The 17596-nt window shown below is 47.3% G+C and overlaps 1 protein-coding gene across 1 annotated transcript in view; it reads left to right on the top strand.

The window, feature by feature from the left end:
* The first annotated feature begins 14781 nt into the window (after window positions 1-14781).
* The window catches only part of DCHS1 (dachsous cadherin-related 1), a 57466-nt gene continuing 54651 nt past the window's right edge, over window positions 14782-17596 (top strand). The window contains exon 1 of the mRNA XM_062567584.1: window positions 14782-15014. The gene's annotated coding sequence lies outside the window, so the exon portion shown is untranslated. The remainder of the gene's footprint in view (window positions 15015-17596) is intronic.

Genomic DNA, 17596 nt, shown 5'->3' with positions numbered 1-17596 from the left:
AGACAAGCGCGAGGGGGCGGGGAGACAGGCTCGGAGCGCGCCCCGTGGCGAGCCCGCCCTGCCCCGTCGGTCCAGCCCCGCCCCTCGGTCCAGCCCCCCGGAGACTGGCGTGGCCGGGCCGTCCCCTGCCCCCGGGGTCCCCCCCCGCGATCCCCATCGGGATCACGGCCCCGGCCGCCTCACCGCCCCGCGCTGCCGTCGCGGCCCTCGCCGGATCCGCAAGTGGAGTCCGGTACTTGCGCCAGCTGGCGCGGGAGGGCCGGGAGCGCGCAGCCATGGCAACGGGCAGGCTCTACGAGCTAAGGGCGGGGCGGGGGCAGCAGCGCCGCGTGCGCCGGCAGCGCTCCCCGTGTAAGGCTGCGGCGCGGTCCGGAGCTGCGCCGAGCGGGGCGCGGAGCTTCCCAGCTGGGCATAGAGATTTCTGTGCAGGGAGCGCAGCTCTCCCTGGCAGGGCGCGGAGATTTCCATTCAGGGTGACAAACCCTCTATGCAGAGTGCAGAGTTCCCTGGCAGAGTACTGAGCTCTCCATGCAGGGTGCTGAACTCTGTGAGAGGGAGCAGAACTTTCTGTATACGGTGTGGAGCTACCTGGAGGTAACTATGGCAGAGTGCAGACTCAGTAGTTCTGCCCATACAGTGTTCCTGGTGCTGCAGATTAGAGTAGAACAGACACTGGTGACAATATGTGCTTTGGGACACAGCTTCTTGGAGGTTCACAAGCTGGCAGACAAACAGGCATTGCTTGTAAAAGACAGGCAATGGCATGGAAATGTCTGTGGTAGAGTGGGTGAATGTTTCACGTTGTTTTTCTTGAAGCAACAGCTTGAGCTATGTCATGTCATTTTGTGAGCACTAGACTTGCTTCCTACTCGGTTTGTATACAGTTTTTGTACTCCACAAATCAATGTATTGTGTATTGAAAAGATTAGAATCTCAAAATGTCACTTTAGTAGGGAATGGTCAACATCCATATTTTTAACTGGTACCCAAGCAGCTCAATCTTCAGCCCAATACTAGCATTTTATCAACAAGCACATTTTTTTTCTCTCTGAGATGTATTTTATTCTAGAGATGCCATTCAGGTGATTCCTGATAGTAGCTAGTCCTAGCTGTTCCTGAGGTAGCTAGTCCTAGCTGTTGTAGCTATAGTATAGGATACAGTACATTATGGTAGTCCCTATATTCCTGTTTGTATTGTAGGTACACGCATTGTTTCTGTAGAGAAAAAGGCTTCCTTTTCCTCCAGGTTCCCTTTTGCCAGCTGTTCATCGTTTTGTTGATCTTGGCACATCTGTGGAATCTGGAGATGATACTGGGATTTACTTACAGTTAATACTTACAGAGGATACCAGCCCATTCTGCTGGCACTTCAGTTCCTGCAGTATTTCCAATTCTATCAGCATCCTGAGAGCGCTAATGGAAGGAAACATTTGGCAGTGTATCCGTGCTATGTGATACTTGATGGGAATGGTCCATGTTGCAACTTTTGTATCTGTACCACCTGATATTTGGTGAGAATAGTCTAGTGCTGTAACTTTTTAGTGCCTAGAACAATTCTGCTGTGTTAAGCGGGATACAAACAAGTAACTAACAAGGTCATGCAAATCTGTGAGAAAGAACAGCGGTTGGTCACATATAGATTCTGTGGCTTCCAGCCACAGAATCACCATGAGAAGCAGTCAACATGAAGGTCAGAAGCTGAAGAGTAGTGAAATAGCAACCCCCAAAGTCAAATGTGGCCCCCGAAATAAGTCTGCACGTGTGCGCAGTATCATAGCCCAGTTATGCAACTGGGGCGGAGTTGGGCTAGACTCCCCGCACTCGCTGGCCCCAGGTGCCGGGACTCCCGCCTACCACAAGTAATCATAAATGCCAGAGTTTTCCGAAGGAGGCTGAGGCTGCTACACAACAGAGGACCACGTTGCCTCCTCGGGGACGCCCAAAAAGATTGTGCCTGCCGACTCTCCCTCTCACCATGCAGACGATCGGGACAAGCATTGAGGTGGTCCTCCTCGAGATTACCATCGGGTCGGTCTGTTTGTAAGTATCTACTAACAAACTTCTTGCTACTGAAGAGTGTTGGTGTGTGTGTGTGAGTTTGTGCTGGCTTGCCAAACCGGATGTTTGGCCCCCAGGAATCTAACTAGAACAGGCAGCAAGTGGGGCTGATCACTGCATCTAGCTGTCCAAGGAAGCCCTTTCCAGTTCTATGTTTCTATATCCATAACACTCTCCATTAACTCTGTGAGAAGACACTGAAACATGAACTGGACATCTAGGTTTAGCACAAGAAAACAGACCCACATTGTTCTGAGGGAAAGAGGGACAGGGAGTTTCCCTAGGACAAGGCACCACACGTATGCTGCATTAGGAGAGACTATATTGAATTTCCTTAGGAAGGGAAGAAAATTCTTGGGCCTACATGTCCAGTCCCTAGCTATCACAGCCAGAATGTCCTGTGATCACTCATAGGTTTATCAAGCTCTTGTTTAGAAGCAGATAGAATTTTTGCCTGTGTGCCTTTCTTACTTTGGAAGGCTATTTTGGAGCTTGATTGCTGTAATGGTTAGGAATCTTGTTGCATGTATTAATGGCCACTTTGTATCCCTTTATTCTTGATTCACAATTAGTCTTAATCTGAAAATATTCCTTTACCTTTCAAGCATTCACTCCAAATGTATGAACAGACAGCAGTTTTATCCCCTCTTGGTCTGTATTTTACCAGACTAAGCCTAGCTAAGCATGTTCTTATAGTGGGAAGCAGAAAACTTTTACATACATTTTTGAGGGGGAGTAGATGCTTTATGCAGAGGGTATGTTGTTATGAAACTGGCACTTCTCTCTGGTTTGGACATCTTCACAGGCTGACATGGGGGAGAGGGCTGCCTCTTCCCTGGTGTGCATAGGCAACCTTCCGCTGCCTGGTCTCTCCTCCCATTCCTCTGAGGATTCCCCTGGGGCTCTGCACGACATTCAAAGCTTGCGGGGAATGCACAACTCACCCCAAATAACAGAAAACATGTAGCAGAGCAGCACAGGCAGCCAGGGGCCCCATGCTGCTCCCACCCCCAACTGGGCGGGCGGTCTGGGGAGAGGGGGCTACGTAATGAAAAGCATTTGCTGCAGCAGCTATCTATAGTCTTTTGTGTTCGGGAGTAGGCAAAGGAAGGCGTGGCCCTGTCTGCCTGACCTCAGAGTTGACGTCAGAGAACCCCAAATGAATAACAGGGACTGCTCCAGAGAGAGAAGCATAGCAAGGCTACCCAGCGTGGAAAGTGTGAGATACCAGCACCACCGAGAGAAGGTTTAAAATGGGAGGTGTTTGCCACAAAAGGGTACACTGTATCCACGGTATCAAGACTATGGCTTCGATTCAAGGTGAGCCAAATAAGTTTGGTTCTTTCTATGAGCTGGCTCAGCCACAGAAAATTTGTGCTTCTGATCTACTACATCTTAACCATGTAGTTTTCACACATATCAGTTGCACTACAGTCTCCCTAACAGCTTGAATCTGGGAAATGGCTCTAGAAATGACAGAAAGGTTACACATCTGTGTTGTGCTATGTAGAAGAACCATGTCTTCATAATATGAAGCTAGTCAAAATACTTGATTCCTAAGCTACCTGTATCATGGGCCTATTTTTCCCAGCAACTGCAACAGTGAAGGGTTAGACTTCTTTGCCAGTCGAATGTTACTGGACCCGAATCTGCCAGTCTAGCACAATATGGTAAGGATTGCATCCTGGTGAACATACTGCATGAATCTCAGATCTCAGTTATTTTTTTTCTATGGTGATACCACAAAGAAGCCTCAGTAACAGGTCAAGGCCTTATCAGGCTAAGGCCATTGTGCAGATGTTACAAAACTCAGAGGTAGATAACACAATTTCTAAGTCTTACATACACACACACAACTCTGAATGTACAACCTAAATAATTAAATAATTCATAAAATGCAGCCAGCTCAACAAAAAGTCTTTGTGATTAGCAAAACAAGTCACAATCATAGGAACCAATTTCCTAGTCATTGTTGAATATAGAATCATAGAATCAGTAAGGTTGGAAGGGAGATCATCTAGTCCAACCTCCCTGCTCAGCAGGGTCACCTAGAGCATGGTAGACAGGGTTGCATCCAGGCGGCCTTGAAGATCTCCAGAGAAGGAGACTCCACCACCTCTCTGGGTAACCTGTTCCAGTGCTCTGTCACTCTCACAGGGAAGAAATTCCCCCTCACGTTCAGGTGGAACTTCCTGTGCTTCAATTTCTGCCCATTGCCTCTTGTCCTGTCACATGGGACTACTGAAAAGAGTTTGTCCTCGTCCCCTTGACACCCTCCCTTCAGGTACTTGTACACATTGATAAGATCCCCCGTCTTCTCTTTCCCAGGCTGAAGAGGCCCAGCTCTCACAGCCTTTCCTCATAGGGCATGTGCTCCAGCCCTCTTATCATCTTCGTAGCCCTATGCTGCTCTCTCTCCAGTAGCTCCATGTCTCTCTTGTACTGGGGAGCCCAGAACTGGATGCAGTACTTGAGATGAGGCTTTACCAGGGCTGAGTAGAGAGGCAGGATCACCTCCCTCAGCCTGCTTGCAACACTCTTCCTAATGCACCCGAGGAGACCATTGGCTTTCTTGGCCACAAGGGCACATTGCTGGCTCATGGTCAACTTGTCATCCACCAGCACTCCCAGGTTCTTCTCTGCAGAGCTGCTCTCCACAAGGTCAGCCCCCAGCTTGTACTGGTGCATGGAGTTATTTCTCCCTAGGTGCAGGACTCTGCACTTGCCCTTGTTGAACCTCAGGAGGTTCCTCTCTGCCCAGCTCTCCAGCCTGTCCAGGTCTCTCTGAATGGCAGCACAATGGCATCAGCCCTGGTGGAAAGGTTGATGTGACACACAAACCTTTAAGAAATAGTAATAATTGACATTGATTATACAAGTAATGTATATTTCTGAACAAGATTCTTATATGTTTGCTCGTAATACTAGTGGAGATATGTTGATCTCCTAGGAGGTTTGCTTCACTGTTTTATCCCCATGTAACACTGTATTTTATTTTTTATTTTCTTATTAATAAACCAGAACTTCATTAAATTATGTTGTCCATTCTGTGTTGAAGGATAAGAGCTTGGTCTTAGGTAATGCTATGATTAACTCTTTCTTTAAAAGTACTAAAGCTTTCTATAAGATGTCTTGAAATCTTCTTGAAGGAGGAGGATGCTCATGTGCTTTACATCTAGTGATACCAATCCCTGCTCTGGTTTTCAGCTACCTGGTAGGGAGTACTCCTCATCTCCTGACTCATCACAGAGTTCTTGTACTATCCACTGCCCTCTGCATTTTACATAACACATTCCCAAACCTATCTGCTGCGTTTACATTAATTGATTCTCTGGATATTTTATGAATAAACATATATTGTGGCAAAACACCCATAATACTTCTGATAAACTAATAAAGCGGTTTATGCTATATTCCACTTTACTCATACTATTTAAAGACATTATCACACCTTCTCCATCTGCATTGTCTTTCTGAATTGTTCAGGCTCATTTGTTGTCCAATGTGGATTTTTTCCCCCAAAAGTATGAGCAAGATAGGAACCTTTAACTTCCATTGAGGCAAGTTTTAGTAATCACCTTTCTGCCTTTGTTCAGAGGCCTGAGGTATGGAGATGCTGCCCTTTCAAACTGCTTTAGTCAGCAGACTTAAGCCTCTCAGAGCTTTCTCTGTATTCTAGAGATAAAAATGCTGCCCTGTTCTCCCCAAAAGCAAAAATTAAATATGGCTATTTTCACAGTATCTTTGGTGAAGTGAGAGCCTTCACAAATCTGGCTCTTAATTTCTCTGTCTCAATTCTGCATTTAAAAAATGGGAATACAAACAAGTTTCCTACCTCCAAGGTAGAGCCTAAGAAAAAAAGGAAATTTGAGACCTCAGAGAGAGATGAGGGATTTCTGTAAGACATTTGGCTTAGTAGTACATGATGAGCTGGTTAAACACTGAGCAGTAATTCTTGAACTTTTGATTTAAAGTTTGTTGCTGTATTTAATAGAGGAGAAATGTTATCCAGCAGGATTGTTTCTAGAAGAGTCCCACAAAACAGTTCACAATTACAGATTGGTGGCTGTGTCCTGGAAATCAGGATTTAAAGGATTTATTGTCATATTAGATGACCCATAGAATGTGAGTTCTCAGTATGATGATACAGCCAGACAAAAATTTATTTTGAAAAGCATATTAAAAAAGGCAATATTATATCCAGTGTATAGCATAATGTCAGTGTTCTGGGGTTGGTATTTCAGACCTGTTCTGATTTCAAATTGGAAGGAGTTCTGGTTTAAGACCTCTTTAGTATTAAGAGAGCCATCACATAATCTTGTTAGTTTTCAAATGGTTTTAAAGTTATCTGATCTGGTTCTACAAGAGGGCTTGCATAAAATGGAGTTCCATCCAGATTTAGACTGTGTTTAAATTTTGTTAGGGTCCCAGGTATGCTTTCTGTATTCCTCTGTCAGGTGACATTATTCCTTATCAGTCTCCTGAGTTTCAGGGAGCACTAGTGTTACATTGCCAACAGACATGATGTTGCTTTCTTCGAACGACAACTCTCCATCCACAGAATGTTAAAATGAGAATCACATTCACCAGTTGCTTCTTAAGAGACTCAGAATTCATCAACTTTTCATTCTCTCTGCTTTACCCTGCTATTGTCTCTGCTCTTAGGAACTCATATCGTAACACAGACATCTAGCCAGTCTCCACGGAGTCTCTGGTCCCATGAATTTGGTCTTGTTTATAGCATCTGAGTCAAGATGTCAAACCAATAGGGCCTCACACATAGATGGTAAGGGAGGAAACGATATAAATTATACTAAGCCCTGCTTTCTTGTGGTGAGATCTCTATTTGCTAGAAACTTCTGGCCTTTGTTCTGGGCTGGGAATGGGTTTCATAATGGAGAGGGAGGCACTTTCTATTCTGAGTGCAGAAAGCAGTACCAGGGCAGGTTTTAATTATCTCTCATCAGTGCAGAGCAGTCAGGCTGCTGTATAATTGCAGGAGTGTATGAGCAGTGCCGTCCCAGTCCAGTCTATTACAGTGAGAAGGGCTGCAGTAATGGAGCATCTTCTCACCATGTGGAAAGGGATCCTTGTTGGAGGATGAGACTAGTTCGTAATAAGATCCAGAATGGAGCCCTTGCCAAGGGGAGAGGAATCCTTCTGCAAGGCTTGGAGCAATAGAATAAAGCAAAAACAGAATAGAAATGGAGGGGATTCATAACAGGCTTTTCTCACTGTTGTCTCATTTCTCAACCCTGTTGAGGCAATGCTATACTATGGAGGATGGTACTTGGCTTGTCCTTCTAGCCTATGCTAAGGACTAACATAAAGCTTGGGCTACCTAGCAGGGAAATCTGCAAGCATGTGGAAATGTACTTGTCTTCCTTTTTGGACTAGATGATCTCCAGATGTCCCTTCCAATCTCAAACATTCCTGTATTCTGTGATGTTAAGCACCATTGGACCCAGTATTGACCCCTGGGGTGCTTCACAAGTGACTGGGCTCCAAATGGACTTTGTGTTGCTGATCACAACCCTTTGAGCCTTTCAGTTCAGCCAGTTTTCATTGTCCCCTTACCTCGCCTACACTTCATCAATTTGTCTATAAGAATATTATGGTAAATGATAGTGTCAAGAGCCTTACTAAAGTCAAGATAAACTGCATCCACTGCTTTTCCCTCATCCACCAAGCTAATCATCTAATTGCAGAAGGCTATCAGCTTCATTAAGCGTTATTTCCACTTTGTAAATTCCTGCTAAGTACTCCCATTCACCTTGTTGTCCTTCATGTGTTTGGAAATGGTTTCCTGGAAGTTTTCCTCCTTCATCCTCCAAGGGATTGAGGTGAGACTGACCAGCCTGTTATTCTTTGGATCTTTCTTCTTGCCCTTCTTGAAGAGGGGAGTGATGTTTTCTTTTTTCCAGTCCTTCAACACCTCTCCTGATTGCCATGACCTTTCAAAGATGGTTAAGACACTTTGCAATTACATTGGCCAGCTCCCTAAGCACTTGTGGGTTCATCCTGTCAGGTCTCCTGGACTTGTGATGTCCAGTTTGTTTAGAATCATAGAATCAGTAAGGTTGGAAGGGACCTCTGGAGATCATTTAGTCCAACCCTCAGCATAGCCCCATACAGGGATTGAACCCATGACCTTGGCATTAGCAGCACCATGCACTAATCAACTGAGCTAAACCTGCATTCCTGAAATGTTCCCTAATCTGATTTTTCACTTCTGAGGGTAATTATTCCTTGCTCTAGACTTTCCTACTGATCTCAGGGGCCTAGGATTCCTTAAGACTGGTCTTAACAGTAAAGACTAAGGCAAAGAACACATTGAGTATTTCAGCCATTTCCATGTCCTTTGTCACCAGATTCCCCATTCAGCAGCTGATCCACATTTTCCCCTCATCTTGCTTTTGGTGCTGATTCATGTTCCTTGCCAGCTTCAACTCCAGGTGGGCTTTGCTTTCCTGAATCTGTGCCTGCATGCATGGACAGTGTCTCTGTATTCCTCCTGGTCACCTGTCCCTTCTTCCACCTTTTGTATGCCTCAAAACATGTATGTTATTTTTAGATCTTTAAAAATCCATAAGGTGATTCATAAGCCAAATTTTCTTTCTCTCCCTTTTCTTCAGCTAGGTCAGATATGGTGCTTAAAAACTGTGTAAAGCAGGATCAACCATGTGGTGGCTTATAGCCTAATTCTACTTTTGGAGGAGAGGGGCAGTTGTGATTCAGCCTGGAGGTCTGAGTAACCTTTTAAAGTAAATTATAGGCTTATATGTATATTTTATTCTATGGGTTTTTTTTTTTTTTTTTTTTTTTTGAAACTGTGAATGATTTTGATATATTAGAGTATTTGAGTCTAATGGATGCCGCAATAGTTTTTGACTTTTGTAATTAATTTAAACATGCTCAATTTAGCACAGAGGTGCTTTGGTCTGTATCTGAGACTCATAAGCAGTGTTACAATACGAATAACTAATACTCATAATACGAGATTAAGATTTGTGTGATTGTGTGTTTATATAAATTTCCAGTAGATGGAGCTGTAGCATATCAGTTCGCGCACCTGTGTGTGTGTGTGTGTGTGTGTGTGTGTGCGTGTGTGTACGCGCGCGGGGGTATGCGGGGGTGTGTGTGTGTGTGTGTGTACATGCATGCATACAGGCATGTGCATGTTTATGTGTATTCCTCTAGTTTAAGAGACAGTTTCCAGTGTCTATTTGTAGCAAGTGTATTTGGTGCAGCTCAAATGCCATATATGCATGTGGCATATTTAGCAAGGACTGTTTCATCACAGTGCACTTTTTTGCCAGTTTGGCTGATGGCATATACAGGAGTGTATAGTATTTGTGCAATATTCATTTTCTCCCCTTCCTAGGGGAATCACCAGATCTTACATATTTGTTTCAGAACCTGCTCCTCTGTGACAGACAAGAGCTTGAACCCAAGGCCCTGAGTGAGGAGATCTCAAGTGTAGATGAGTGATTCCTGGAGAGTAACCTCATCCCTACAGACTCCTCCTCTTGGTTCCCTGCTGCTAGGCAGAAGAGTCCAATGGAGTTGACAGAGTGTGAGTGAGACTTGACTCTGCTGATCTCAGAGCCTTTCCTTCCTGAACAAACATTTTCCATTCTGAAATAATCACCTCACTATATATAGAAAGCACCAGCAACCTCCAAAGCAAAAGTCTTGTTCCTTAGGAAGGGATATTCCTCAAAATTGTTTTCTTCCTTTTCAAAACACCAGTGAACCCTTTGCTATCAGTTTTGTGTCTATCTGTGAATAGTGTTGATCAAAGGCACATGTTCAGCTCACAACAAAATAATCCAGATTCCCCATGTTACTCCCGTGCTCCCCACCCCCACTTCATGGATTTGAGACTATGTCTATAATCACAGTCTGCAGTATTTTGGAAACCACCTCCCCATCTCACTTCCTCCCAGCTGATTTTCAGGGGAACTGAAGGAGACTTGTTTGCTACCAGGGAGGAAGTCCAGGCCCTGTGAGCAGCTAAGAGGCACCTATGAGAACGGGACGCTTTAGTCTGTATGCTCGCAGAGGCTGCTGCCAAGTGAGGTCACCCTGCTGCAGAAACGTGGATGAAGAGATTCCAGAAGAGGAGGATGGAAGAAGCCAGGACAGGAAGTAGAGCAGTCAGTAACACGGTGCTCAGCTCAGTCAACTCCCCTCTGGAAATGTTGATTTCAGTTTTCTCTTGGCTCACAGACTGAAATGTGTTAGATGGTTTCCTTCTTATTCCCTTTTCTCATCATAAAAATCATTCCATGGTTTGACACAGTTCAGCCATGTCTTTGAGAGCATCTAATGGGAGCAAGCAGTGCATAGGTTCAGAGGGCAGTTCAGAGGCTAGGACTGGGCAATACAATCTGTGACTTTTATATAGCTTAGAGAACCTCAAGGAGAGATTTTCATGCTGAAACCACTTCTCAATCTAGCTGCTTCCAGAAGAACTGCCAGAGCCTTGCTAAATTTCCAAGATTATGAACATTCTTGTAAGCAAATTAACAGAAACCATGAACTCTCCCTGCTGTATCTTAAGACTGTCTGTCATAGGCAGCCCAGGGATAGGGTGCTCCAGACTGCTCATGACCATAACCTCTGGCATGGAAATATAGTGGGGAGTTGCAAGTACTTTATGTGGTAGGATCTCTGTGTCCATCCAGCCAAGCAGGAAATACAGAAGGACTTGCCTACTGTAAGGTCCAAAGCCAGATGGTTGGTTACATCCTGCATCAGTAGAGCTGTAAAGCTGAGGTACCAGCTCTGTTTGCCAGCTGGGATGACCCTGTGCCTCTCTATATTTCATGGGTTTCAAGGGCATTTCGGAAGGCAGAGGCAGACTTTGGATCTCACATGAAAAACTTGTTCCTGTGTTAGGGACAGCTAGCCCCCCTCTCAGGCACCTCCTGGCCACATACACTCCTAGGAGGTGCCTGATTTCTTTTATTTTTAACTTCCATTCTCAATGCAGGAAGCCTTTGCTTGCTGTGAACATCCGGGAATCAGGGTCTAAGCATATCCTAGAAGGATTTCCTGTTTGGGACTTCTGAGCTAGACCCCATTCTGCAAGAGTAGGAAGCTTCTGAACAACTGACTCAGTCCTACTGGGCTATCTGCCAGATTGCTCCTATCCAGTTCAGGAACAAGATGCCATCTAACAGGAAGGTGCTAAGCTACCAGACCACTCCCCACCTGCTATTGAAAAGGGTAGAAACATGCAAAGTCCAGTCTGGGATAAGGATGTGCATGGCTCCAGGATCAGGGTCATTGCTGAAACCAGTTTGCCGTGTTGCACCAGCCCCTACTGTAGTTCAATCTCTCATTAATCTCAACACACTCATTAAGCAGCTTCAAATTTTGCTTGAAAGGCATGATAAAGCTGGAAACCTTGCAGTCCTGTCCCCAATTTAACAACTACTGGTCACCTTCAGCCCTGGATAGTTGAATAACATACTTCTGTTCCTGTTTCTGTGTCTTAGTTGCTCTTTCAGGACATAGCTAGCCTTCCATTCTCTCATCAACTTGAGAGATGCCTGCATGACAGAGCCATTGTTCAATATCTCTCTAAAAGTTCAAGTACATGTTACGGGTCTGTTCTCCCTCCCTTGCCAAGGGGTTCCAGGAATATCTAGTAAATTAGATTGTACTCAGAGAACAAAAGGGATCAGCTAATTTCCACCCCCAACTATAGACAGTATTTGTATACAAAATGAAGGATTGAGAGGTTTAATGATCTGGAATAATGCTATGGGGCTGAAGAATAACAAACATCACAGATATTGAAGAAGGGGAGACTGAAGAGAAGAATGTGGGGAAATGCGGATTTCTCGCAGTTGCATACAGGGTTCAGAGTGGATTTTAAAGGGAAGTAGTAACTTGAAGACATGACAATAAATGGAAAATACAATAAAATGCAGCAGGTTTATCAAATTATACCAGATTGTCACATTACATAGATCTCTTTTTAATTGTTTTTTTTTTTTTTTTTTTTTTTTTTTTGTGCAAGGAAAGGAGGTAGTTTGTTTGGAAATGGATTCTGAGAGAACATGCTCCACAAGCTTTCCAGGTATAGAGATGATGCTGACAAGCTGATGGTTCTTTGAGTTCCTTCTTGCCTTTCTTAAAGGTGGATGTAATGTTAGCCTTTCTCCAATCATCAAAGACCTCTCCAGTTGGCACAGTTTTTCATATATGATAGCCAGCAGCCTCATAATTACATCTGCTGGCTCTTTCAGGATCTTTGGTCCCATGAATTTGATTAATCTTGCACAATGTGTTTGCACCTAGACCAAGTAGTAACCAATACGTATTAGAAACCAATGGATGGTATATGCCAAGATCATTTTGTGGGTCTCTGTCTTAGCAATGTAGAAAAAAAAATCTTAGCCAAAAGCTGGAAATGCCTTAGTTAGAAACCACAAGAAATAACAAGGACCTATGTGTGAGTTACATGTAAGATGTAGGATGTACATGTAGGATGATGCAACTATGAAAAAGCAAATGTCATCCCTGAGTACAGTGAGCAAGAGATTTCCGGGAGAGAAAGGAAACCTTCCCTTAAGTGCTTTCCTATAAGGCACAAATGGCACATCTGTGGGAATTATCATCCCCTGTGTTGAAGACAGATCTGTTTAAATTACAACACATAAATGTGGAAGAGCAACTAGAATAATAACAGCAGTAGATAGCTGATCATGAATCAAAAGTAAGAGCATGTGGTTTGCTTAATTTAGAAGAAGAGAGGCCGAATGAAGGGCTTGCTGCTCTTTCTGAAAACATCTGGGAGAGAATAAGACCTAAAAAAAAAACAATCTTAAAACAAAAATAAAGAGGAATAAATACATGATGGCTAAATCAAGGCTGAAAATCTCCTTGTTAAAACTGAGGGGTTTTGGAACATCCACAAGACCCTAAAGAGAGTTACTGGGAGTTATCTCAAGGCTCTGTCTAGCCCAGGGCCAGTCTCCAACAGCAACTACAACTGGATGCACAGGAAGGTATGGAAGAACAGGAGAAGAACATACAACATATCACCCAAGCACACCCTGCAGCCCAACTCTTTGTGACTGCTGGGCTGGAGATGGTTTCTCTGTATTCAGGAACTCTCAAAGGATTTCTTTTTTGTAAACTAATCTAGACACCCCTTGAGCTGAGGTAAACTTTGAACATCCACAGCAGTCTAGGGCAAGGAGTTCCTCAGGTCCACTACCCTTCGTGTGACATAGCACCTTCTTCTATATGTTTTCAACCTGGCTTCTGCTAGACTCATCTGATGCCTCCTTTACTCTTATATTGGAAGAAGCAGCAAACAAAATCAGTCCCTGCTCACATTCCACAGACCACTCATGATTTCATTGTCCTCTTTTATATTCCTCTAAACTGTCTCCTTTCCAGAATGGAGAGTCATTGTTCCTTGCATTGAAGCTGATCTGGACCTTTGATCATCCTTGCTGTCCCCCTCTGAACCCTTTCCAGCTTTCCTGTAACCTTCTAGAGATAGGAGTAGAGGGAGAAATGAATTTGCCAGAAGATAAAGCTTAGTGAGTTTATAAGAAGAGTTACAAAATGTGCTGTTCAGGGTCAGTAAAAGTCATCTTTTAGGTCAGTGAAAATAATCCAGGTTTACTTTTTATTTCTAAATCAAGCTCAGCCTCGTGTTTAGGAAGGGCTCAGATAAGCAAATCCTGGAGGAGTCCCTCTGTTAAACTGACCTGTTGGTGAAAGCTCATGGGCTCTTTTTGAATTAATTGCCACTGATGGAGGGAACCTAGGTAACTTCCTGATGAAGCAGACCAAGCTGTGGCCTTTAGAATACATGATTTTAGGAGTAGACTGCTACAGCCAGGAGTCAATGGCTGTGTCTCTACTGAGAAATAGGAGGGTCAAGGGCTGATTATTGGCCCCAACGCTGAATGGCCTCCAACGGACACACCAAAATTGCTGTAGTCTGGCTGCTCTGGTTAGAGCGTTTGGAGGAAATCAGTTGGCCAAGCTGACCCAGGGAGCCAGCCACTAGTGGAGCAGTTCAGAGAGTCATGGGCCACTGTCTAATACTCTAGTCCTGTTTTGTTTCCAAGTATACACTGGTGGGCCCCAACCACTTGCATAGCTGGCACTATGAATGAGTACCTTCCAGCCCAGGCAGCAGAACCCTGACATGAGTCGAGACATAGGCATGTTACAGGAGCTTGAATCCTGGGCTTGGCACTCAAGAATAGAGCTCTGGCAGGGAGCAGAGAGTGGGCTATGTCTCTGCAACCATGTCCCCACAACCCTCCACGCCACCCACGGCCTCCCTCCATCTTCTGACCAGCGCTCTCCTTGCCCAGTGCCGTCCCACCACTGCCCTGCCCCTTGCTTCTGCCTCCCCCTTCCCTCGCGCTCCTGGAGCCCACTGCCTCCTCCACATCCCTTCCTTCCCCGTTTGCGCCGGCCCTTTCCCCGCCGCTGCTCCCTGGCCCCTTCGTGTCCCACGCCTAGCAGTGCGGTCCACTGCCCCGGGGCCGGGCTGCCCCGGGGCCGCGCTCCGACGGCGCGCTCCGGTGGCGGGGCGGGGATGGAGGCGGCGGGGGGAGAGGGGGGCTGAGGGCGGCGCTGGGTCGGGTTTCAGCAGGAGCCTCCGCGCCGAGCCAGCGCCGACCCGCCGCCCATCGCCGAACACTCCGCGGGGCGGCCGCGGCACCGGGGCGGCCGCGGCACCGGGAAGCCGGGACACCGGGGCGGCGCGGCATCAGAAGCTACCGGAGGTGACGAGAAGCCGTCAGAGTACCGGCGGTAACGGAGTGCCCAGGAGTACTGGAACGGCCGCTGCGCCGGAGCACCGGGATACCGGAGCATCGGGGTGCTGGAGCAGCTGCGGGCGGCTGCGGGACACCTCGTCGGGGCCGGATCCTGCGGGTTTTGAGCGCCGCCGGCGCGGGACGCACGGTGTAAGTGCCAGCGCCGGGAATGAGCCCGTTCTCATTCCCGCTGCCCTGCCGCCCTCGCCCGGTGTCCCGAACAGCACGCCGGGCCGGATCAGGCCGGGCCGGGCCAGGGCCCGGGCGCTTTGTTCTGCCTCCGCTGTGCAGACAATGGGGCGGGGGGGGGGGGGGGGGGGGGGCGCGCCCGCGGCGGCGCAGCGCTACGGTCTCGCGGCCCGACTGGCCTCGCCCGCGGCGCGACGACACCAGTGCCGGGGCTTGGACAGGGTAAGTGGGACGGCGTGGACGCCGGACTCCCGCCGGGGGTGCTGCCGCCGGGGCAAAGTAACCGCCGAAGGAGCGGCGCTTGGCGGGGCTACAGAGGCAGCGAGCAGGGGCTGCGGGCCCAAGTGGAGCTCGATGGGGCTGGCAGGGGCTGGCAGTGCTCCGGCAGGGGCCGAGGCTGTGTGAGGCCCTGGGGAGGGCCCGGAGACAGAGCTGTGCATGGAGTGAGGGAGCACCAATGTCCAGGGGGCTCTGACGTCTGCAGAGCCCCGAGAGAAAGGGAGTTCAGAGGGCTGGAGTTCTACAGCTGCTGAGGTGTCTGGACAGCCAGGAAGCTCTGAAGGATAGGGGGCCCTGAGGCCCAGAGGGGTCCGATGGCCAGGGAGTCCCAACATTCTGCAGTCCTGAGGGACAGGGAGCCGTGACAGACAGGGAGCAGGGGCGGCCTCTGTGGTGGGCATCAAGTGTGGCAGGGGTTGGCTCCAAACTGAGGTGCTTGTGGGCCAGGGCTGTGAGAATTGGATAATAAGTGAGGAACTTCTGTTAGTGCTTCTTTTGGGGGAGGAGTGTTTTCAGAGACAGGGCAGCTTGCAAGAAGCCCTGGTGTGGCACAGAAATGGGATGCACAGGGATGCAGTGGAGCTTGACCATGTCCTCATGAGAGGATGGCTGTTACTGCTTGGGACTGATGCTGGAGGGAAGTGAGGCTGTTTGGCTAGGCTGGGAGGGAACAAGAAGGGATGGGGTTGAGGTGCTGGTCCTGGAGAGTCAGAGGAGTGATGGTCGGAGGGCCAGGAGGCAGGGAGATGGTTGCAGGTCTTGGCAAAGTAGAGGTTGAAAGTGAATGATTCACTTAGGGCTGCACTGAAGTCACGCTGGGCTGTGCCTGGCTCTGAGGGCGGATAATCTGAAACTCTTGGAAGAGAGGAAATGAAATCTCTGTGAATGTAGAAGAGATGAGCATTTTCCAGGACAGTGACTTGTGCTCAGCAAAGCTGAAATGGGCTTCTGCATCCTTCCTGACCTGAGCTAGAGTCTCAAAAACATCATTACATGAGTCATGGCCTCTCATATGAGGCTCTGGGTATGGCATCAGTGGCATCTGTAGCTTTGATGGAGCTTTTGTGCAGCAAGAACTGTGACATTTGGTTGTGGCATGCATGTGGATGCTGTCTTTCCAGCTTCTCCGCTGGGGCCACTGTGGGCCTACTTCCCCTTTTTCATGACTGACATGAGCTGGGAAGCAGGGAGGTGCTGTTGCCAGGCAGGCAGGGAGGCATGCAGTGGTCCTTCCATAATTCCTTATCTAATTTGCTAAATGTGGCTTCTCTCCTAACCAGAGACCTGGCTCTCCTGGAGCCCTGGCATATTAGCCCCAGGCCAGGAGACATTTCTGTGTATGTCAGACCACTCCATTTTATCCACCTTTCCTATCAACCTCCTTGCTATGACTCTGAACCCCAACCTCCTCTGTAGTCAGATTCTTGTGCTAACAATTTTCTGTGGAGGCTTCTGCTGCCATTTGTTACTAGGGAACTCAGTGCCCAGTGGTGGGAGGGACAGAGGGAGCAGGGCAGTCTGGCTCACATTACACGGGCTGGGCCTGGACCAGCCAAGCCAGCCCCTAGCACTGAGCTATCTGCTAATTGGAAGCAGCTGTTCAGATTTGGTGACTCTGCATCCACTGAGGTCACTGCTGTCTTCCCTGCCGACTCAAGCTTGCAAAGCTCATAGGAACAGAGGACTGCTAGCACCATGGATGGCCTGGTGCAATCTGACAGTCAAGTCTCTTACCCATAAGGTAGCTGGACTCTGAACCTACTCACTTGCATCCAGGGAGGATGGAAAGGGAGAAGTTTATGCAGACTTATCAGCAGTGCCCTAGCCCAAAGGCCTATTATCTGTTTATCAGTTGTTCCAGTGGTCTCAACTGTTATTATGCTCCACAGTTTCACTCAGCCAGCTTTTTTCCTTCTCCCAAACAGCCCACAACTGAAGGCTTTACTTTACTGCCTTCAGTTTCCCAAAAAGCACACCACTTATCAAACAGGTTTTTTCCTCATATCCATGCCCTGATCTGTGGCAGGCACTATGCAAAACCTTTCAGCTTCATGTTGTCACCTGAGCCATTGAGATTGCCACAAGAAGCCTTGTCCCTTTACTGTTTTTGGACCCTCCTTTTCCTTTTGGTTGCACTCCTTTCCTTTGGTTTTGGTCTACCTGCCTGGCAAGGCTTAAAGCCCTCTGCATTTTACCTTCCTGTATCTGAGCAGGTGGATCACAGTTAGGATGAGTTTCATCACAGAAACAAATTTGGACTCCAT

This window comes from Rhea pennata, chromosome 1, assembly GCF_028389875.1.
Source record: "Rhea pennata isolate bPtePen1 chromosome 1, bPtePen1.pri, whole genome shotgun sequence".
Classification (NCBI taxonomy): Eukaryota; Metazoa; Chordata; class Aves; order Rheiformes; family Rheidae; genus Rhea; species Rhea pennata.
The sequence above is the reverse complement of the archived record's forward strand: the minus strand, read 5'-3'. Positions and strand labels throughout refer to the sequence as shown.